This window comes from Aythya ferina (genome assembly GCF_964211825.1).
Source record: "Aythya ferina genome assembly, chromosome: 1".
NCBI classification, from domain to species: Eukaryota; Metazoa; Chordata; class Aves; order Anseriformes; family Anatidae; genus Aythya; species Aythya ferina.
In genome coordinates this window covers 125702504-125726155 of record NC_140296.1, presented here as the reverse complement: position 1 = coordinate 125726155, position 23652 = coordinate 125702504, and the positions used below count along the sequence as shown (strand labels likewise).

Genomic DNA, 23652 nt, shown 5'->3' with positions numbered 1-23652 from the left:
GGTGGCTCCTGTTTGAGTCAGATCGGGACTAGTGCCATCCTGAACCTGAATAAAGGTAAGCAAAGAATTTGATTTTTTTTTTGAGCTCCCTTGCCAGCTGTTTTTTGCCCGTAATTCTGCGCGCGAAGATCCGGACGAAGACGACAGGGTCGTTTGGATACCGTTCGGTTGGATTTCGGTGTCCGGAATCGAACCGGATGAAGACAACAGTCATTTGTGGATACCGTCTGGTTCGATCCCAGACGAAGACAGCAGAGATGCTTGTGGATACCGTCCAGTTGGACTCTGGATGAAGACGACTGATTCGTAAGATACCGTCCGGTTGGGTAAAGGTGCGGTTGCCAGTTTTTGTGTGTGAGAGTGTAACTGAGACTTCTAAAGTCAGCGTGGAGGTCTTTTTGTTTTCTCACCGGTTCTAATCTCCTGTCGGGGGGGCTGGGCTGGTGAAGAGAGGGATACGTGGGTGGGTGATAGGTCCTAAACGCCCTGCAAGACACTCTCACTGGGGGCAACCAAGGGCTGTGGGAATTGCCACTAGTAAAATTCCCGGATGGGTCAGATAAAATCGAAGACCAAGGACCAGAAAGGGAGCAAATTAGCAGATATATGACCAAAAAGTCCATTATGAATAATGATTAGAAATTGGAACAATAGGGGCCCCAGAAAATTAAAGAGTAAATTAAAAATGATCCAGTATTTTATGATAGAATGACCAAAAGAACCCTTAAGACCCCATGTATTTTGATCCACGGAGGACGGGGTCTGTCAGGCTTTGAACATTAATAGTAGAATACCTGTGGATCCGGAAAAGAGCAAGCTGAAACATTGGAATTAAAAATTAGAGAGCAATTGATTAAGAATGAATATGTGCTACATTTGTGCCTGTGCTGCACTTATACCACCAGATAACAGGAGCCTCTCAGACCCCGAGAACCAGATCAAAAACAACCTCATGGTACGGACTTCAATTAAGGGGTCTGAGATAAGGACGACTGTTCACAGAGGGACAAGTTATGCATATGTATAGGAGTGTTCATGTATATGTAACTTTTTACTAAAGCAAGTTGCCACGTTAGGCGTGCATGACTTTGGTGGGACTACCCGCCCCGTGCTGCATGGAACTGAGTAAACATACCTACTTTACAATCTTACTGATTGTGGAGTCAGCTTTCTGTGAGTCATTCTGGTGAGCCAGGCAGGAGACACTCTGCTCGGCTGCGGGATCGGCTGCAGTGTGGACGCCCCTAGGTGCACCCTGAGCATTTTGCTCGGAGGGGACTCCACTCTCAGCTGCTCACCGCAGGAGCAAAGATCTCCTGAAACTGCAGACAAACGGTATGTTTTCGGCTGCTGGAGGGATACTAACTGGAGTGTTAATAATTGTATGTGTTTTTATGTATGTATTTTGTGTTGTATTTTGTGTTGAAATTTTGTATATTGTAATATTTGTATATTGTACGTATTTTGTGTTGAAAGTATTTGTGTAAGTGTAAGGGTTTGAAACAAAGTGTTACAAGTCACTTCACGAAGAACACAGTCAGAGACAATACTTATTTGGTTGGTTATCATTCTAAGTTATATTCCTGTGGTATGAATGAGATGTGCTGGAGGCCTCCGTGTGCGATTGTGCTGTGTGAGTGAGACGCAGCGTTGCTGCAAAGCAAGTGCAGAGTTCCGATCTGTGGTTCTGTACTCTCCGCAAGGGGAGTGGGCAGAGATGAACAAAGTGCGTGACAGACTGAAAAGAAGTGCTGTTTTATCCAAGTTTTGAGTGGTGGTGCCTAATATATGGGCCCGGTGTATCTTGTGTATCGTGTGTATCCTATTTTTGCTCTTAAATGTTTTGACTGTGACAAGAAAAAGGCAGGAGCATGATCTGACTCTACTGATGCTTTCGGCTGTGCTTCCTGCAACATATGAGGCCCGCACAGGCCGAGACCTGGACTCGTTGAGACCTGAACAGGCCAAGAGACCGGAGCGGCGCCGAGAGACTGGAGTGGCGCTGGGAGACCAGAGAAACTACGGAGGGACTACCGCTGGACGGAGAGAGCCCTGAGAGATGCTGCAGAGCCACGGACGGCTCTGAGAGACACAGAATAGACCTGACAGAAGCTGCAAAATGCAGGGAAATCGAAGTAATTGCGGGACATCCGAGATCAAGTTGCTATGGGAGATCAGAGGCGTCAGTGGACACCGGTAGTCGACTCTCACCGTGAGGCAAGTTGGCACAGAGCAGAGGGGCGGACATCAGGACCCTGCAGCCTGTCTGACGGAACCAAGGAGGCAGCGGCAGCAGCGGCTGTGCTGCTTAACTCTAGCATTCTTTTTATAAAAGGTTTATCTTGCAATGCAAAAAAGAATATTAGTCCCCAGATCGGTGTTATAACTATTACTAATGATGACTTAGCTCTATTGCAGGGCAGGATTGCAGAGTTCTAACCCTAATCCTAACTATGACTCTAAGACCAAATCAAGCTCACCTAGGTCTCCAATGAAATAATGATCAAAATGGAACCCTTCTGGGAAACATCAGCTTTCTTTGGCAGCCTTTGTACAGCCCCACTCAGAACAGCAGCTTCTGGATGATTGATGAGGATGGTCACCTTGCAAATAGGGATGCAGACAAGATGAACAAGGAGCTCCAGGCTGAATTCAAACACAAACCACTCAACCCTTTGCCAAAATGGACTTTGAGAGGTTCTTCCTTCATCTGACTCTGGGAATCCAAACATCTATGCAGGTCCTCCTCTAATTCCCCAAACTTACTGCCCTCCAAAGTCCTTCATCTGCCCTCCAGGTCCCTCTTTTGCAATTGGCAGTGTTTTCCCATGTTTGTAAGTTACTGTGTTTCCCAAGGCCTTTTACAAAAACAAGCGAAGTAGAGGGGCAGAGCACGCGCACCTGAATCCTCTGGCCAGACTTTATGCATCATGTCTAATCTCCCTAGGCTGTCTGTTAAAAAAGATCTACATGACTGTTACATGAAGGTAGGAAGGTAATGGTTGGCAAGAGAGACTTGTCAGAAGTACAACGCTGCAGTGCCAATTATGTGGGCTGTCTTCCCACCTGGGTTCTCTGTTAGAGGACAGTGGAGTCTATGGCTTGAAGAGATGGGGAAGACAATGAGAACTAGACTGTGTGTTGCCCCCACCAACAGCAGGAGAAATTCCAGGTGCACTGAAGATGGCACTTGTGACCAGAAAGTCCCGGGAAAGGGATTCTGAGGAACCGTGCAGTTTCCAAGCATCTGCTCTGGCCCATCTACTGCAACCCCCGCTGCTAGCTGCACAACAAGAGGGCTGCTCTGAATTGCCTGCTCTTCTTTATCTTCAGTGTCTCTGAAGATCAAGGGACTGGAAGTCCCCAGTGGAGCTAATACTCAGATATATTTCACCAGACCAGACCACCAGGGACAGAAGCTAAGAAATCCTTCTTGAATGAGGAGGTACGGCACTCTTTGGGGTGCTCCAGCTCACGCTGTATTACAATGATGTAACATGAAATGATGGCATACAAGAGAACTGTGCAAGACCACGGTCCCCACCTGTCGATCCAGATTCTTTCACTTAGCATCTCCATGCAGTTCTCCTTATGCCTTTCACTGACCCTCCTTCATCTGATGATCATGAAGTTGTGGTACACACCATTGGAATTTTCCTTCCTGGTATCAGGAGAGGCAAGTATCACCAGGGACAGGAGCACATTCCCACTTCCTTCTCTTTCCCTGTTACCAGTCCGAGCTCCAAGGCAAAGGTCCTGCCAGTTTCAAGGAGGAGGGAAAGGTTCTGTCAGGAGGTCTCAGCGAGCTGAGTTTCCCCATTCGGGAGAGCCATGTGGATGTCCTTCTGAAGAGAAACACGTGAGGGCGCTGTGGATAGCATGTTCTCCATTTCCCATGAAAATGAGAGCAGAGCAATAGGGAGCTGTCACTGGTAAAGCATGAGCAAACTGTGCTATCCAACCACTTTTAAGACAGCAGTGATGTCACCGACTGCATCCTAGCTGTGTCCTCCATGCCCCTCTGTTGGGCAAGCTCAGTTCTGCCAGAAAAGAAGACCAGCTTTGCTGGGGTGATTCACAGGGTAGATGGGACAATTGCAGAGATGGTCTCAGTCCTCAAGCACTTCTTGAATTTGTCGAAGTGTGCTTGTGAAGCAGAGCTGCCAAGAGGCAACACCTAACTGAGATGTCCAGGGCTCCCCACCTAAGTCCCGGGTCCCAGAGAGAAGCTACCTCTGAAGGAACCCGGGCTACTGCCTGTCAGCAAAGAAGGCAGAAGGAGAAGCCGCCCCGTGCCTGATCACAAGCACCTCCTCTCCCTCATGCTTTTCACTTTTGTCCGCACTCTTTATTCTTTCTTGCTCCACATGGCAGAGCACTGACAGCTCCTGAGCTCTGCAGAGGCATTTGGTTTTCTCTCCTGTTCCTCTCCTCAGCTCTGTGGGACCAGGTCTGGAGGGAGCACTGACCCATCCTATGCCTCGCATCCGCATCACAGGGATCACTGCAGCAGCCTGAGCACTAACAGCTGTGAATGTTCTGTGACTGGCCTGTCTGGAGTGCTCAAATGCACAGGACTCTGAGCGTCTCTTATCTCTGCAGTCCCTCTGCGGAGGGAACAGGTCTGGGGAAAGCAGCCAGGGAAGGGGGTCGTTTGTTTCCTGCCCCTTCTGATCCCAGCAGGAGAGGTACAGTGTGGGGCAGATGGGAATGAAACCCACTGTCCTTTGTGGATTTACGAAACGTTCCCCACTCTGATACAGAGAGTAAGAGAGACTCACTGCAATGTGAATCACTGTTTCATGCAGGAAACAGGTCTGGGGAAAGCAGCCAGGGAAGGGGATTCTTCCACATGAAACCTCGGCATATTCCTATCTGTCCACTGCCAGCCTCCCCTGCTCCACACCATTTTCTGCAGGGTTTATACTTTCCTGTAGTTGCATGCGTCATTCCGCAGCGTTCTCAGCCAGCCAATCCTTTCTCACTTTTCATGCTCTCTCATTGCTCTGCCCAGCCCCAGTGTGTCTCATCCTCCTTTAGTACTTTCTTGTCACATACCTCTGAGCAGCTACAAAGACAGGTCCCTGAAAGGAACAGGAAGGACAGGTGTTTTCACATGGTTTCACGCTGTTTCTTTGTGGCCCTTCTGGCCCCGGTGGGTAAGTGAACTCAACAACCCCCTTAGCACCTGCATAGATTCCCGTGCTGCTTGACTCATCTGGATGCCTATTTCCCAAAGCTTCTTGTGGTAAGGACAGACGTTGAAAAAGATGGGCAAGAATCCATGAGCCTCCTGCAATGTCTACTTCTTTCTTGTGTGCACAGCACCCAAATATTTTGTCTAAGGACACGAGCTTCCCAAGAATATTTCTTGCCTTTCACCTCGATATTGGAAACTCACATACTGATCTAAAGAAGTATGCCATTCCTTCCCCTTCTCCCTAGCCTGTTTTGTTCCTTCTCATCCTTCTTTCTAAGAACATACCATGCCTAGTTCATGCTTTTTCATCGTGTCTGAAGTCATGTCCTGCCCTGCTTTGTGCTTGAGTAGCTCTCCTCATCTCTCCATCAAACCTTTTCTCCCCATCCTCCTTAATGCTTCTCCTTTTCCCTTCCAGTGTTGTCTCTGGAACAGTCGCCAGACACAGTCATATGGCAAGGAGAAAAAATGAGTCTGACCTGCTCCAAAATGACACCCTCCTACGATACTATGTACTGGTACAAGATGCCTTTGGGAAATGACTCTGGTCTAATTCTAGTGGTTACTGCAATAAAAGGTGCCAAAGCAAGTGTTGAAGCGACATTCCAAAGCCACTTCAAGAGCAGTGACATAGAAGGAGACAAGATGACCCTCTCGACTGTGAATGCCTTTCTCAATGACTCTGGCATTTATTACTGTGCTGAAAGTGAAACACAGTGGGTAGGTTGATGAGGCACCTGAGCACAAACCTCCCCTTGCACAAAAGTGAACGTCTATCCTCCTCCTCAGCACTATACAAGGCAGGAAAATACCTTTGTACTTGTTAATGTCTCTGCTCCCTAGCCTTCCTTTCCTCCTCAGGCTCTTTCCTTCTTTCTCTCCTTCCCTCTCCACTCCCTGCCTAACTCTTCCTTTGCTCTCATTTACATTATATGCACCTCTGACAATCGTTCTAATCCTCTCTGCCTCGTTTTCTTTATTGAGCTTTTTTTCAGATCTCCTCAATCCTCACTCCATAGACTTCCCTTCTTCTCATTTAAGTCCATTTTTCTGGCTTCTCTCATCAAACCTCCCTACTCCCCCTCTCCATTTGACAGCTCTCTTTTCAAAGTTATTATTTTTTTTCTCCTTTCTGTCCAATCTAATTCACTCCATACTCTCCCTACAGGGATTGGGAATGAGTGGAAGTTTGGATACACAGCCTTCCAGCTCAAACCTGTGCTTTCCCCAGTTTGCTCCTTCCTGGAAACAAAGGGGACTTCGAGAAGTCTATCTTTACCAGCCAGATAGGAGGTAAGAGTGCCCAGGATGTGTGCAGTAGTGCTGGGTGGACAGAGGAGCTGTGCCAGGTACTCTAAGGATCCACAATGGTATGTGTGTTTATGAACATAGAAAGAACTTTATGTGTGTCTTCACTATGAACTTCTATCTTTACCAGCCAGAGAGGAGGAAGGGAACTCGGTTGTCTGTGTCTATGTTTACATGATGGTGTGTAAATGTTGTTGAAGGTAGCCCTTCACCAAGGCAGCCTGTGTGACTAGTTGTGTCAACATCCAGTCTGTGTGTGTGTATCTGTGTGTCTCTGGGATACATGCTCAGCTTTGCTACTGGCTGAACATGTGCAAAAAGGAAAGCAGCAGCCACGTTTCCCAACCTGAGCAGATACTCCGGGTCCCCTGGCACTGGGCTGGATGCCACTGGCCAAACCAGAATGGTCCTTGAGTTGGAGCAGCTGGAGGGGGTGTCCGTGTTCACGTCATTCTTCGTTTCCACTTAAAAAGCACATTGGCCAGAGTTGTCCAAACCCAGCATATGCTGGGCATGTTTCCACATCCCTTGCCTGAACTGGGAGCTCTGTTGGCTTGAATCCATAGACATTGAAGTTACCTCTGATCTCTTCTTTCTAAAGGGTGTATCCTGAAGAGAAAAGAAAGGGTCAGGATGTACTGACTCTCCAACGTAACCAGGGTCTGATGAGGAAAGGGTTAAGGATGAAGGCAATGCACATTATGCTGCTGAATCCTAGCATTCCTCTTTCCTTGGAGCGGGGGGAAAGGAGACAGAGTCGTGGCTTTGGCTGGAGATACAAATATCTGTTCAGGTGGGGTTGGGCATGGAGGGTTGGTACCAGATATAGAATTGAAAAGGCCACCAGGCAGTTGATCCTCATAGCAAGGCACTTCCAAATATATAGTTATACGTGGCATTAGTAAATTCTTAAGGAAAGCTAATGCTACTGAAGGATGTTCCCTCTCAGGCTTCTTCCTGAGGCTGGGATATAATTCCAGGGAAAGCCATTCCGTTGAACGTGCAGAGTACTTGAGGGAAGCCATGAAGTTATATAGCTTCAAGAACATACAGCCCTATATTTAACAAAAAACCATTTACCTGAGGCTAGATGGGAAACCCCCTGAGACAAGATGGGAAGTCTGGAACCAGGAAGACTCATCCTTAGTGCAGGAGGAGCAGATCAAGGAGCAGTTAGGCAAATTGGATGTACCTAAGTTAATGTGGCCTGATACATAGCACCAAGTACTGAGAGATCTGGCTGTCACTGCAAGGTCACTCTTGATCTTTGAGCATCTGTGATGAGTGGGAGAGGTTCCTGAACATTGGTTGACAGAAAGTACTACACTGGTCTTTAAGAAGAGTGAGAAGGAGGACCTGGGGAACTACAGGCCAGTCAACCTTCCATCCGTCCCTCAAATGGTGATGGAGGAGATGGATATTTTCTGGAATGTATTTGCAAATTCATGAGGGCCAACAACTTGACATGGAGTAGTTGACAAGGATTTATGAAGGAAAAGTCATGCTTGACTAACCTCACTGTTTTCTTCAGTGAAGAAACTTGCTAATGTGATGCCCATCAATGAGAAGGGTCATAAGGAGGATCTGGGGAAACACAGGCCTGCTAGCCTGACTTCAGTGGCAGGGAAGGCTGTGCAACAAATCATCTTGAGTGCAATCACGCAGCATATGAGGGACAAATGGGGGATCAGACCCAACCATCGTGGGTTCACGAAAAGCAAGTTAGTGGGTGTTGGCCAGTGCTCATCTGAACAAGAGCCAGTAGTGTTCCCATGTTGCCAACAAAGCCAAAATCATCCTGGCTTGCATCACGACAGTGTAGCAAGCATGATTACGGAGGTGATCCTCCCCCTGTACTCTGCTCTGGTGAGGCCGCACCTCAAGTACTGTGATCAGTTTAGAGACCCTCACTACAAGAAAGACATTGTGGCCCTGGAGCATGTCCAGAGAAGGGCTATGAAGCTGGTGAAAGGTGTGGAACACAGGTCTTCTGAGGAGTGGCTGAGGGAACTGGGGTTGTTTAGTCTGGAGAAGATGAGATTCAGGGACGATGTTATTGCTCTCTTCAACTACCTGACAGGAGGTTGTGGTGAGCTGGGGGTCAGCCTCTTCTTGCAGAAGACTAGTGATAGGACTAGAGGGAATGGCCTCAAGTAATGCCAGGGAAAGTTCAGTTTTGAAATTTCTTCTCAGAAAGAGTAGTTCGTCATTGGAATGTGTTGCCCAGGGAGGTGGTTGAGTCACCATCCCTGGGATGTTTAAGAAAATGTTGGACCGGGTTATCAGGAAACCGGATTGCTGGATAATATTGGTGGTATGGGGACAGTTGGACCAGATCATCTGGAAGGTCTTTTCCAACCTTAGTGATTCTATGATTCTGTGTCTAGCCTGGTGGATAAGGGGAGAGCAGAGGACGCTTTTAACCTTGACTTTAGTGAAGCCTTTGACACTGTCTTCCGTAGCATCCCCGTAGAGAGAAGCTTCTAGAACCACAAGGTTCTAGAATAAACTTCACTTCTCTATCTACAGGAGATACACTGGCTTTTCATCAAAATACCATAAGTTGTTTCTCATTTCTATTCTTAATTCTTCTTCCAAGACCTGTGTCTTGGAAGCATAGGAAGTTTTGAGAAGTTGGACTGACCAAGATCCTGTGTTCTGTCTCATTCTTGGAGCCTTTTAGTTAAGTGCTCCTGCCAGTTTATCACTTATTTTCCTGTCATCCCAGGTTGCCGAGTGCTTTTCTTGCCTTTGTATGTGCACCCAAATACAGAATCACAGAATTTTCTAGGTTGGAAGAGACCTCAAGACCATCGAGTCCAACCTCTGACCTAACGCTAACAGTCCCCACTAAACCATTTCCCTAAGCTCTACATCTAAACGTCTTTTGAAGACATTACAATACATTGCACTTGATCCCAGCAGGCTTTTTTTTCCTCAGAAAAATAGAGAAACCACAGGGCACATTGTCCTGCTGAACCTCAGGCTCCAGTTAGTCCATACAGTTCTGTAATTCCCTCACTCCTTCTGTGTAAGAAAAGCAATATGTAGAATTGTCAGCAGTGAGAGAAGTAAAAAGTGTCCTCACATCTCGGTTCTCTGCAGACTTTGGTTGCACTTACCAGGCAGAAAATGAGACTCTGGGTCATGAGTTTGGGGCGTACGGGTGCCAGAAAAGAGTGTGGTAGTATAACATCAATAGGTAGGTAAGCACCACACTGCCACTCTTTCATTCCCCCTACTAAACAAATTGTGAGGAGAAAATATGCTGAAAAATGAACAACCTTGTGGTTTGAGATAAGGACAGAAAAATCACTCACCAATTACCATCATGGACAAAACAGGCTCAGTGTAGGTGGGATTAATGAAATTTATTGCCAATGAATTACTAGCTAGAGCAGTGGGAACTAAAAGCAAGCTAAAAGCACCTTTCCCTCATCCTCATTCTCTTTTTTTCTACCTCTTCCCCCCAAGAAGCACGGGCAAGTGGGAATGTGGTTACACTTGGTCTTTGCGAATCCACCCTCACTCTCTTTCCCTGCTCCAGCATGGCTCTTTTCCCCACTCCAGTAAAAGCTAAAAAGCTAAAAATATGCATCAGAGTATAATCTGAGTCAAAACGCGTGAAAGGATACAAAAGCATGTAAAATTTGTTCAAACTCATTGGCCAACAGCTCTACCGACTTTGAAAGCACAACTGAAATGCAAGGAAAAACACGAAAGGTTTTGATGGCACTCAGACAAATCTTCTAGATTGTCTACAATTTTTTGACAAGCCACTGAAACTGTAAGGCGTCCAGCACAGGATCCAGCCTCGCTGAAGCACAGGTAAGGAACAGTTTCTCCTGACAAAACCTGCAGTGGCAAGAACTGTCAGGGACTGGACAGGCGCCATGGTCATATCCCTCCTTCTCATATGCTAAGTGCCAAAGGGCCCTAGGGCCACTGGAGAGCATACAAAGCTTTCACACATCACATAGAACATATTTTCTTCCCCTCTGGGAAAAGCTATAGCGTTTCAAGTCACTTCTGTTTCCTTCTTTAAAAAAGCAGGCTTAAAAAAGAGTGATGGGGAATATCCGCTACCAGTTCCGCTGAGATGTACACCACTCTCATAGACAGAGCATGCCCTTTCTACAAATCTTTGAAGGCAAACAGACAGGTATGAATCTCTCTAGAGCTTCAGACAAATACATGAGGGATAACAACAAAAAGGAAGGAAAAAGTGAAAACCTCAGTAATATTGCTTGGAAGAAGCAACATCAGTACTAACGAAGAAGGTCACTGCAACCAAAGACCTCCACTTCAAAGTGTTAGTGCGAAAAGAATCAGCTACAACACCCTAAGTTCTTGGCATCATCAGAAAATAATGGAGAGCATCATTAGTTAAGACTAGCCTAAGGCTAGCTTTAGGACAAGGCTAGCTAGGGCACACTTGACAGACTAGAAAAATCAGACTAATCATGAGGTGATGTCTAGTCACAGCTTTTGCTTTCAGGAAAAAAAGGCTGGCAGAGATACCTCCCTTTCTTTAATTCAGAAGTGAATTAGGATGCTCTCCCAGGAAGGTTAAACTATAGGGAATATGCTTCTCTGACTGGAAAACTGAAGAAACTAAGATGTGACTAAGCGCAATTTTTTTGTGCCTCTGCTATCTTTGCTTCTGTCTGACAGAAGTTCCGAGCTGTGTGGTACAATCATCTGTCACGTACTGAGAAGGTCTCTCGAGAATGGAACTATGTATGCTGTAGGTGTAGAGGAGGGGTCCAGCATGTCCATCTGTCCAAAGTTCTGGTTCACATCAGCGCTTCTCTTGTGTCAACCGTGATCGGGAAGCTCTGGGCTTTCCCTCATCTTTCTCCTGCTCTGTGCTTTCTCTCTCTCCAAACCCCACCCATAACCCTAACCCTAACAAACTAACCTCAACCCTAATTCTAACCCTAATCCTAACTATGACTCTAAGACCAAATCAAGCTCACGTAGGCCTCCCATGAAATAATGATCACAATGGAACCCTTCTGGGAAACATCAGCTTTCTTTGGCAGCCTTTGTACAGCCCCACTCAGAACAGCAGCTTCTGGATGATTGATGAGGATGGTCCCCTTGCAAATAGGAATCACAGAATCACAGAATTTGTAGGTAGAAGAGACGTCAAGATCATCGAGTCCAACCTCTGACCTAATGCTAACAGTCCCCACTAAACCATATCGCTAAGCTCTCCATCTAAACGTCTTTTAAAGACTTCCAAGTGTGGTGACTCCACCACTTCCCTGGGCAGCCTGTTCCAATGTCTAACAACCCTTTTGGTAAAGAATTTCTTCCTAACATCTAACCTAAAACTCCCCTGGCGCAACTTAAGCCCATTCCCCCTCGTCCTGTCACCAGGCACGTGGGAGAACAGGCCAACCCCCATCTCACTACAGCCTCCCTTGAGGTACCTATATAGAGCGATAAGGTCGCCCCTGAGCCTCCTCTTCTCCAGGCTGAACAAACCCAGCTCCCTCAGCCGCTCCTCGTAGGACTTGTTCTCCAGGTCCCTCACCAGCTCCGTCGCCCTTCTCTGCACCCGCTCAATCACCTCGATGTCCTTCTTGTAGTGAGGGGCCCAAAACTGAACACAGTACTCGAGGTGCGGCCTCACCAGAGCCGAGTACAGGGGGACGATCACCTCTCTAGCCCTGCTGGTCACACTGTTCTGATACAAGCCAGGATGCTGTTGGCCTTCTTGGCCACCTGAGCACACTGCTGGCTCATATTCAGCCGACTATCCACCATCACTCCCAGGTCCTTCTCTGCCTGGCAGCTCTCCAACCACTCATCTCCCAATCTGTAGCTCTGCTTGGGGTTGTTGTGCCCCAGGTGCAGGACCCGGCACTTGGCCTTGTTGAACTTCATGCAGTTGACCTCAGCCCATCGGTGCAGCCTATCCAGATCCTCCTGCAGAACTTTCCTACCCTCGAGCAGATCGACACATGCACCTAACTTGGTGTCATCTGCAAACTTACTGAGGGTGCACTCAATGCCCTCGTCCAGATCATCAATGAAGACATTAAGGAGGACCGGCCCCAGCACCGAGCCCTGGGGAACGCCACTAGTGACTGGCCTCCAACTGGACTTGACTCCATTTACCACGACAATTTTGGGCCCGGCTATCCAGCCAGTTTCTAACCCAACGAAGTGTGCGCCAGTCCAAGTCAAGAGCAGCCAGTTTCTTGAGGAGAATGCTGTGGGAGACGGTGTCAAAAGCCTTGCTGAAGTCAAGGTAGACCACATCCACAGCCTTTCCCTCGTCCACCCAGCACGTCACTTTGTCATAGAAGGAGATCAGGTTCGTCAAGCAGGATCTGCCTTTCATAAACCCATGCTGACTGGGCCTGATCGCCTGCTTGCCCTGCAAGTGCCACATGATGACTCTCAAGACAATCTGCTCCATGAGCTCCCCTGGCACTGAGATCAAACTGACAGGCCTGTAGTTCCCCGGGTCTGCCCTCCAGCCCTTCTTGTAGATGGGCGTCACATTTGCTAGCCGCCAGTCAACTGGGACCTCCCCTGATAGCCAGGACTGTTGATAAATGATGGTAAGTGGCTTGGCCAGCTCCTCTGCCAGTTCTCTCAGTACACTCAGGTGGATCCCATCCAGCTCCATCAACTTGTGCACATCCAAGTGCCCTAGCAGGTCACCAACCAGTTCTTCGTGGATAGTGAGGGCCACATCCTACTCCCCATCCCCTTCCACCAGCTCAGGGTACTGGGTATCCAGAGAACAACCGGTATTGCTGCTAAAGACTGAGGCAAAGAAGGCATTGAGCACCTCCGCCTTTTCCTCATCTCTTGTAACTAAGTTTCCCCCCGCATCCAGTAAAGGATGGAGATTCTCCTTAGTCCTCCTTTTTGTGTTGATGTATTTATAGAAACGTTTTTTGTTATCTTTAACAGCAGTAGCCAGATTGAGCTCCAGATGAGCTTTGGCCTTCCTAATTTTGTCCCTGCACAGCCTCGCTACATCCTTATAGTCCTCCCTAGTGGCCTGCCCACTTTTCCAAAGATTATAAACCCTCTTTTTCCTCCTAAGATCAAGCCACAATTCTCTGTTGAGCCAGGCTGGTCTTCTTCCCCGCCAGCACGTCTTTGGGCACGTGGGGACAGACCGCTCCTGCGCCATTAAGATTTCCCTCTTGAAGCGTGCCCAGCCTTCCTGGACCCCTCTGCCCTTCAGAACCACCTCCCAAGGGACTCCACCAACTAGTGTCCTGAGCAGCTCAAAGTCAGCCCTCTGAAAGTCCAATACAGCGGTTTTACTGGTCCCCTTCCTGGCCTCACCAAGAATAGTGAACTACACCATTTTGTGGTCACTCTGCCCAAGACAGCTCCCGACAATCACGTCCTCCACCAGTCCTTCTCTGTTTGTGAACAGAAGGTCTAGCAGGGCACCTCCCCAGGTAGGTTCACTAACCAGCTGTGTCAGGAAACTATCTTCCACGCTCTCCAGAAACCTCCTAGACTGCTTTCTCAGGGCTGTGTTGTGCTTCCAGGATATGTCAGGGAAGTTGAAGTCCCCCACGAGAACAAGCGCTAAAGATTTCGCAACTTCTGTCAGCTGCCTGTAGAACTCCTCATCCGTCTCTTCATCCTGGTTCGGCGGTTTATAGCAGACCCCGACCAGGACACTAGCCTTGTTGTCCCTGCCGATCCTAACCCAAAGGGACTTGACCTTGTCATTCCCAGCCTCAAGTTCTACAACATCGAAGACTCTCTAATATAGAGAGCCACACCACCACCCCTTCTGTGCTGCCTGTCCCTTCTGAAGAGCTTATAGCCAGGCATTGCAGCACTCCAGTCATGAGAGTGGTCCCACCACGTCTCTGAGATGGCAACCAAGTCATAGCCTGCCTGCTGCACGATGGCTTCCAGCTCCTTCTGTTTGTTACCCATGCTGCGTGCATTGGTGTAGATGCACTTCAGCTGGGCCATTACCTTATCCCCCGGCCTTGCCATTGTTCCCCCTGGCACAGCCCCAACAATCCTTGTTTCAGCCCCATCCCCCTTCTTACCTAGTTTAAAGCCCTCTCAATGAGCCCTGCCAGCTCCTGGCCCAGGATCCTTTTCCCCCTAAAAGATAGGGACTCGTCTGCGGCCATCAGGCCAGGTGCTGAGTAAAGTGCCCCATGGTTGAAAAACCCAAGATTTCTGCGTTGGCACCAGCCCCGGAGCCACGTGTTTAAAAGGTGGGCTTTCTGTGTCCTCTCTGTACCCCTCCCTGCCTTGATGAGGATGGTCGCCTTGCAAATAGGGATGCAGACAAGATGAACAAGGAGCTCCAGGCTGAATTCAAACACAAACCACTCAACCCTTTGCCAAAATGGACTTTGAGAGGTTCTTCCTTCATCTGACTCTGGGAATCCAAACATCTATGCAGGTCCTCCTCTAATTCCCCAAACTTACTGCCCTCCAAAGTCCTTCATCTGCCCTCCAGGTCCCTCTTTTGCAATTGGCAGTGTTTTCCCATGTTTGTAAGTTACTGTGTTTCCCAAGGCCTTTTACAAAAACAAGCGAAGTAGAGGGGCAGAGCACGCGCACCTGAATCCTCTGGCCAGACTTTATGCATCATGTCTAATCTCCCTAGGCTGTCTGTTAAAAAAGATCTACATGACTGTTACATGAAGGTAGGAAGGTAATGGTTGGCAAGAGAGACTTGTCAGAAGTACAACGCTGCAGTGCCAATTATGTGGGCTGTCTTCCCACCTGGGTTCTCTGTTAGAGGACAGTGGAGTCTATGGCTTGAAGAGATGGGGAAGACAATGAGAACTAGACTGTGTGTTGCCCCCACCAACAGCAGGAGAAATTCCAGGTGCACTGAAGATGGCACTTGTGACCAGAAAGTCCCGGGAAAGGGATTCTGAGGAACCGTGCAGTTTCCAAGCATCTGCTCTGGCCCATCTACTGCAACCCCCGCTGCTAGCTGCACAACAAGAGGGCTGCTCTGAATTGCCTGCTCTTCTTTATCTTCAGTGTCTCTGAAGATCAAGGGACTGGAAGTCCCCAGTGGAGCTAATAATTAGATATATTTCACCAGACCAGACCACCAGGGACAGAAGCTAAGAAATCCTTCTTGCATGAGGAGGTATGGGACTCTTTGGGGTGCTCCAGCTCACGCTGTATTACGATGATGTAACATGAAATGATGGCATACAAGAGAACTGTGCAAGACCACGGTCCCCACCTGTCGATCCAGATTCTTTCACTTAGCATCTCCATGCAGTTCTCCTTATGCCTTTCACGGACCCTCCTTCATCTGAGGATCATGAAGTTGTGGTACACACCATTGGAATTTTCCTTCTTGGCATCAGGAGAGGCAAGTATCACCAGGGACAGGAGCACATTCCCACTTCCTTCTCTTTCCCTGTTACCAGTCCGAGCTCCAAGGCAAAGGTCCTGCCAGTTTCAAGGAGGAGGGAAAGGTTCTGTCAGGAGGTCTCAGCGAGCTGAGTTTCCCCATTCGGGAGAGCCATGTGGATGTCCTTCTGAAGAGAAACACGTGAGGGCGCTGTGGATAGCATGTTCTCCATTTCCCATGAAAATGAGAGCAGAGCAATAGGGAGCTGTCACTGGTAAAGCATGAGCAAACTGTACTATCCAACCAATTATTTCTTTTTTTTTTTTTTTTTTTTTTTTTTTTTTTTTTTTTTCCTCCTACTGTCTGGCACACACTCAGACACCACATGAACCCTTAACATATTCCTATCTGTCCACTGCCAGCCTCCCCTGCTCCACACCGTTTTCTGCAGGGTTTATACTTTCCTGTAATTGCATGCGTCATTCCGCAGCGTTCTCAGCCAGCCAATCCTTTCTCACTTTTCATGCTCTCTCATTGCTCTGCTCAGCACCCGTGTGTCTCATCCTCCTTTAGTACTTTCTTGTCACATACCTCTGAGCAGCTACAAAGACAGGTCCCTGAAAGGAACAGGAAGGACGGGTGTTTTCACATGGTTTCACGCTGGTTCTTTGTGGCCCTTCTGGCCCCGGTGGGTAAGTGAACTCAACAACCCCCTTAGCACCTGCATAGATTCCCGTGCTGCTTGACTCAGCTGGATGCCTATTTCCCAAAGCTTCCTGTGGTAAGGACAGACGTTGAAGAAGAAGGGCAAGTATCCATGAGCCTCCTGCAATGTCTATTTCTTTCTTGTGTGCACAGCACCCAAGTATTTTGTCTAAGGACACAAGCTGCCCAAGAATATTTCTTGCCTTTCACCTCGATATTGGAAACTCACATACTGATCTAAAGAAGTATGCCATTCCTTCCCCTTTTCCCTAGCCTGTTTTGTTCCTTCTCATCCTTCTTTCTAACAACACACCATGCCTAGTGCATGCTTTTTCATCGTGTCTGAAGTCATGTCCTGCCCTGCTTTGTGCTTGAATAGCTCTCCTCATCTCTCCATCAATCTGTTTCTCCCCATCCTCCTTAATGCTTCTCCTTTTCCCTTCCAGTGTTGTCTCTGGAACAGTCGCCAGACACAGTCATATGGCAAGGAGAAACCATGAATCTGACCTGCTCCAAAATGACACCCTCCTATACAATTATGTACTGGTACAAGATGCCTTTGGGAAATGGCTCTGGGCTGATCCTAGTGGTTACTGCAATAAAAGGTGCCAAAGCAAGTGTTGAAGCGACATTCCAAAGCCACTTCAAGAGCAGTGACATACAAGGAGACGGGATGACCCTCTCGATTGAGGGTGCCTTTCTCAATGACTCTGGCATTTATTACTGTGCTGAAAGTGAAACACAGTGGGTAGGTTGATGAGGCACCTGAGCACAAACCTCCCCCTGCACAAAAGTGAACGACTATCCTCCTCCTCAGCACTGCACAAGGCAGGACAATACCTTTGTACTCATTACTGTCTCTGCTATCTAGCCTTCCTTTCCTCCTCAGGCTCTTTCCTTCTTTCTCTCCTTCCCTCTCCACTCCCTGCCTCCCTCTTTGTTTGGTCTCATTTCGATTATATTCACCTCTGACAATTAGTCTAACCTTTTCTGCCTCCTTTCTTCTCCCCAACTTTTTTCCAGCTCTCCTCAATCCTCACTCCATAGACTTCCCTTCTTCTCATTTAAGTCCATTTTTCTGGCTTCTCTCATCAAACCTCCCTACTCTCCCTGTCCATTTGACAGCTCTCTTTCCAGATATTATAATTAATTTTTTCTTTTTTCATTTTGTGTATGGCCAAGTATCTGCATCTTCCCCAGCCTGCTGTTCCTGCTTATTTGCTAGCAAACTTTAAGCTGAACTAGACAACAAATAGTAGAGGTCTCAGATCTAGGCTAGCTGTGGGTCTATACTGGTACTCCCAGGTGGACTTGAGAAAGTGGTATGCCAGAGGGAAAAGTGTGAGAGTGTGTGAGTGTTTGCGGTGAACTTCAAGCTGGACTAACCAATGTGAGGGTGACTGTGGAGCAGGTAAGAGTGCCCAGGATGTGTGCAGTAGTGCTGGGTGGACAGAGGAGCTGTGCCAGGTACTCTAAGGATCCACAATGGTATGTGTGTTTATGAACATAGAAAGAACTTTATGTGTGTCTTCACTATGAACTTCTATCTTTACCAGCCAGAGAGGAGGAAGGGAACTCGGTTGTCTGTGTCTATGTTTACATGATGGTGTGTAAATGTTGTTGAAGGTAGCCCTTCACCAAGGCAGCCTGTGTGACTAGTTGTGTCAACATCCAGTCTGTGTGTGTGTATCTGTGTGTCTCTGGGATACATGCTCAGCTTTGCTACTGGCTGAACATGTGCAAAAAGGAAAGCAGCAGCCACGTTTCCCAACCTGAGCAGATACTCCGGGTCCCCTGGCACTGGGCTGGATGCCACTGGCCAAACCAGAATGGTCCTTGAGTTGGAGCAGCTGGAGGGGGTGTCCGTGTTCACGTCATTCTTCGTTTCCACTTAAAAAGCACATTGGCCAGAGTTGTCCAAACCCAGCATATGCTGGGCATGTTTCCACATCCCTTGCCTGAACTGGGAGCTCTGTTGGCTTGAATCCATAGACATTGAAGTTACCTCTGATCTCTTCTTTCTAAAGGGTGTATCCTGAAGAGAAAAGAAAGGGTCAGGATGTACTGACTCTCCAACGTAACCAGGGTCTGATGAGGAAAGGGTTAAGGATGAAGGCAATGCACATTATGCTGCTGAATCCTAGCATTCCTCTTTCCTTGGAGCGGGGGGAAAGGAGACAGAGTCGTGGCTTTGGCTGGAGATACAAATATCTGTTCAGGTGGGGTTGGGCATGGAGGGTTGGTACCAGATATAGAATTGAAAAGGCCACCAGGCAGTTGATCCTCATAGCAAGGCACTTCCAAATATATAGTTATATGTGGCATTAGTAACTTCTTAAGGAAAGCAAATGCTACTGAAGGATGTTCCCTCTCAGGCTTCTTCCTGAGGCTGGGATATAATTCCAGGGAACGCCATTCCGTTGAACGTGCAGAGTACTTGAGGGAAGCCATGAAGCTTATATAGCTTCAAGAACATACAGCCCTATATTTAACAAAAAACCATTTACATGAGACTAGATGGGAATACTCTAAGGTATTCCATTTTCATAACGGAAAGAAGATTCCCCAAGACACACAGATCTGTGAGATCTTCCCTTAGCCTTCCAACAGGCTGTGTGGTGACTGAGATGGTCTCCTTCCTTAAACTACTTCCAGGTACTGGAGCTAAGTAGTGTTCTAGGGACCTTGCAGTGTAGAAGCAAGCAGCAGAATGACAGGGACAACAAAGCAGGCCATCATTCTCCAGGCTGAGCACAACAGCTTCCCCAATGCACCCACACCATATGTTCCATTTATTATTCACACAGTGTTTTTATAAACACACACAATGTGTGGAGAGGTATGCTCACAGGATGTGGTCCAACAGACGTATTACCCAGAAGACAGCACTCACACTCCTGCCTGCCCTAAGGGAGGATGTATCTTTCTCTTCCCTTGCAGTTTTTTCTCATCTTTCTGTCTTCCCCAACTCCATTCCTTCACTTCTCTCCCAAGGCCAACGGCCCCTCCCCACTTTCCGTGCTGTTTCCTCCTTCCTTCCAGACCCACACGGTTCCTGTGAAGTTAATAGCTTTCTCACAGAGCTGCAGAAGCACTCTTTAATAGTCCCACAGTGCTTACTGAAGGAGGCAGACTATAAGGAGAAGCCCTGCTGTAGGCAATGGGAAAGCAGAAGTGTGGAGGTGCTCTTCTACAGGTCTAGTGAGAAGCCGATGACAATCACGCAGAGGCCCTTGATAGCCCAGAGCAGGCAAAATGATGGGACGCTCCCTGGCACGAAGATGGCATGAACAGCATAGGGCTGAGCAGAGAAGATACAATAGTGCAATCTGTGTGGCCAGGCCCTGTGAAATTTTGGGAAGTCCGATGTGGGAGAAATATAAAAACCAAACTCCTTGTTTGCAGGCAAACTTGATCTCCAGTAGAGAAAGAGTGAGCCAGTGCATCCACCAGAACTGGTGCCCTTAATATAAGTATTTATCTTTGGACAAGACCCAAAGATTTTGCTAAAGACAAACATAATTTTTAGGAGCTTGATTCCCAGTTACATGCACCTGATCAGGTTTCCCAGTCAAATTTACAGCATAAAGCTTCCCATATAATATTGCAAATGGACTTCCTTTTTCCCAAGCTCTTGGGGTTATCTGAACTCTAATCAGTGCTATAGGTAAAACCTCTGTCCGTTTTAACTGTGTTTCCTGGCGCAATTTCCTAAGCTGTCCTTTCACTGTTTGGTTCATTCTCTCTACCTTGCCACTTAACTGTAGCTTCCATGGAGTATGTAGGCCCCATTTTATATTCAAGATCCTCACCAATTCCTTAGTAATTACTGCTACAAAATGAGGTCCTCTGTCTAACAACATCCCTTCCAGTACTCCAAATCTCAGGATTATTTCTTTTAACAGACATTGTACTACTTTCCTAGTTTGGTTCTTCACAGGTTATCTTTTAGCCACACAGAAAAGGTGAAGGTGCCCCCCCCAGTAGAAGTACATATACATAACTATATTGGTTACACCTATGTAATTCAGAAAAACTTGCCACTTCTCGCGCAGAGTGACTCCCTTTTTCACCTCTACAGAAGGAGGCTTTTTGTATTTCCAATACAAAGCTCACATATTTGAGTTATGCTCTTAGCAATTAGTAGCATTTTTTTCTCCAATGGCATCCCTTCTGACGTTTCCTACTAGAGCTTCCCAATGAAGTTGTGTCGTCCATTGTTTCATAACTACTAGGGTAATGTCCTGGATTCAGCTAGAAGAAACTTCCGCCTATTGGGTTCTGATTGGGTTTTGTGTTTGGGATTTAGGATGAGAATAATATTGATAACAGGCTGATGTTTTAGTTGTTGCAGAGCAGTGCTTACACTAAGCCAAGGACTTTTCATCTTCTCCCCCTGTCCTGCCAGTGAGCAGGCTGGGGTGCAGCAGGGGATGGCAGGGGACAGAACAAGGACAGCTGACCCAAACTGGCCAAAGGGGTATTCCATACCATATGCTGTCATGCTGAACGATTAATATGGGGTGGCTGGCAGGGGTGTGGGGACTGCTTTTCGGGGATAGGATGAGCATTGGTCAGTGCAAGTACCTGAAGGAGCAAGTACCACACTGATCTTTAAGAAGAGCAAGAAGAAGGACCTGAGGAACTACAGGCCAGTCAACCTTCCCTCAGTCCCTCGAAAGGTGATGGAGTGTATTTTCTGGAATGTATTTGCAAATTCATGAGGGCCAAGAACGTGACATGGAGTAGCTGACAAGGATTTATGAAGGAAAAGTCATGCTTGACTAACCTCACTGTTTTCTTAAATGGAGAAACTTGCTAATGTGACGCCCATCTATGAGAAGGGTCATAAGGAGGATCCAGGGAACACACAGGCCTGTCAGCCTGACTTCAGTTCTCCTTATGCCTTTCACTGACCCTTCGTCATCTGAGTAGCATGAAGAGTTGGTACACACCATTGGAATTTTCCTTCCTGGTATCAGGAGAGGCAAGTATCACCAGGGACAGGAGCACATTCCCACTTCCTTCTCTTTCCCTGTTACCAGTCCGAGCTCCAAGGCAAAGGTCCTGCCAGTTTCAAGGAGGAGGGAAAGGTTCTGTCAGGAGGTCTCAGCGAGCTGAGTTTCCCCATTCGGGAGAGCCATGTGGATGTCCTTCTGAAGAGAAACACGTGAGGGCGCTGTAGATAGCATGTTCTCCATTTCCCATGAAAATGAGAGCAGAGCAATAGGGAGCTGTCACTGGTAAAGCATGAGCAAACTGTGCTATCCAACCACTTTTAAGACAGCGGTGATGTCACCTACTGCATCCTAGCTGTGTCCTCCACGCCCCTCTGTTGGCCAGGCTTATTTCTGCCAGAAAAGAAGACCAGCTTTGCTGGGGTAATTCACAGGGCAGATGGGACAATTGCAGAGATGGTCTCAGTCCTCAAGCACTTCTTGAATTTGCCGAAGTGTGCTTGTGAAGCAGAGCTGCCAAGAAACAACACCTAACTGAGACGTCCAGGACTCCCTACCTAAGTCCCCGGTTCCCAGAAAGAAGCTTCCTCTGAAGGAACCCAGGCTACTGCCTGTCAGCAAAGAAGGCAGAAGGAGAAGCCGCCCTGTGCCTGATCACAAGCACCTCCTCTCCCTCATGCCTTTCACTTTTATCCGCACTCTTTATTCTTTCTTGCTCCACATGGCAGAGCACTGACAGTTCCTGAGCTCTGCAGAGGCTTTTGGTTTTCTCTCCCGTTCCTCTCCTCAGCTCTGTGGGACCAGGACTGGAGGGAGCACTGACCCATCCTATGCCTTGCATCCGCATCACAGGGATCACTGCAGCAGCCTGAGCACTAACAGCTGTGAATGTGGTGTGACTGGCCTGTCTGGAGTGCGCAAATGCACAGGACTCTGAGCGTCTCTTATCTCTGCAGTCCCTCTGTGGAGGGAACAGGTCTGGGGAAAGTAGCCAGGGAAGGGGGTTGTTTGTTTCCTGCCCCTTCTGATCCCAGCAGGAGAGATACAGTGTGGGGCAGATGGGACTGAATCCCACTGTCCTTTGTGGATTTACTAAATGTTCCCCAGTCTGATACAGAGAGTAAGAGAGACTCACTGCAATGTGAATCACTGTTTCATGCAGGAAACAGGTCTGGGGAAAGCAGCCAGGAAAGGGTATTCTTCCACATGAAACCTCGGCATATTCCTATCTGTCCACTGCCAGCCTCCCCTGCTCCACACCGTTTTCTGCAGGGTTTATACTTTCCTGTAATTGCATGCGTCATTCCGCAGCGTTCTCAGCCAGCCAATCCTTTCTCACTTTTCATGCCCTCTCATTGCTCTGCTCAGCACCCGTGTGTCTCATCCTCCTTTAGTACTTTCTTGTCACATACCTCTGAGCAGCTACAAAGACAGGTCCCTGAAAGGAACAGGAAGGACAGGTGTTTTCACATGGTTTCACGCTGGTTCTTTGTGGCCCTTCTGGCCCCGGTGGGTAAGTGAACTCAACAACCCCCTTAGCACCTGCATAGATTCCCGTGCTGCTTGACTCAGCTGGATGCCTATTTCCCAAAGCTTCCTGTGGTAAGGACAGATGTTGAAGAAGAAGGGCAAGAATCCATGAGCCTCCTGCAATGTCTATTTCTTTCTTGTGTGCACAGCACCCAAGTATTTTGTCTAAGGACACAAGCTGCCCAAGAATATTTCTTGCCTTTCACCTGGATATTGGAAACTCACATACTGATCTAAAGAAGTATGCCATTCCTTCCCCTTCTCCCTAGCCTGTTTTGTTCCTTCTCATCCTTCTTTCTAACAACACACCATGCCTAGTGCATGCTTTTTCATCGTGTCTGAAGTCATGTCCTGCCCTGCTTTGTGCTTGAGTAGCTCTCCTCATCTCTCCATCAATCTGTTTCTCCCCATCCTCCTTAATGCTTCTCCTTTTCCCTTCCAGTGTTGTCTCTGGAACAGTCGCCAGACACAGTCATATGGCAAGGAGAAACCATGAATCTGACCTGCTCCAAAATGACACCCTCCTATTATACTATGTACTGGTACAAGATGCCTTTGGGAAATGGCTCTGGGCTGATCCTAGTGGTTACTGCAATAAAAGGTAGCAAAGCAAGTGT

General features: G+C 47.7%; 1 gene segment (V, D, J or C); it reads left to right on the top strand.

The window, feature by feature from the left end:
* Positions 1-5043: 5043 nt before the first annotated feature.
* The window catches only part of LOC311426057 (T-cell receptor beta-1 chain C region-like), an 82688-nt gene continuing 64079 nt past the window's right edge, over positions 5044-23652 (top strand). The window contains exons 1-2 of the C gene segment in view: positions 5044-5159; positions 16994-17295.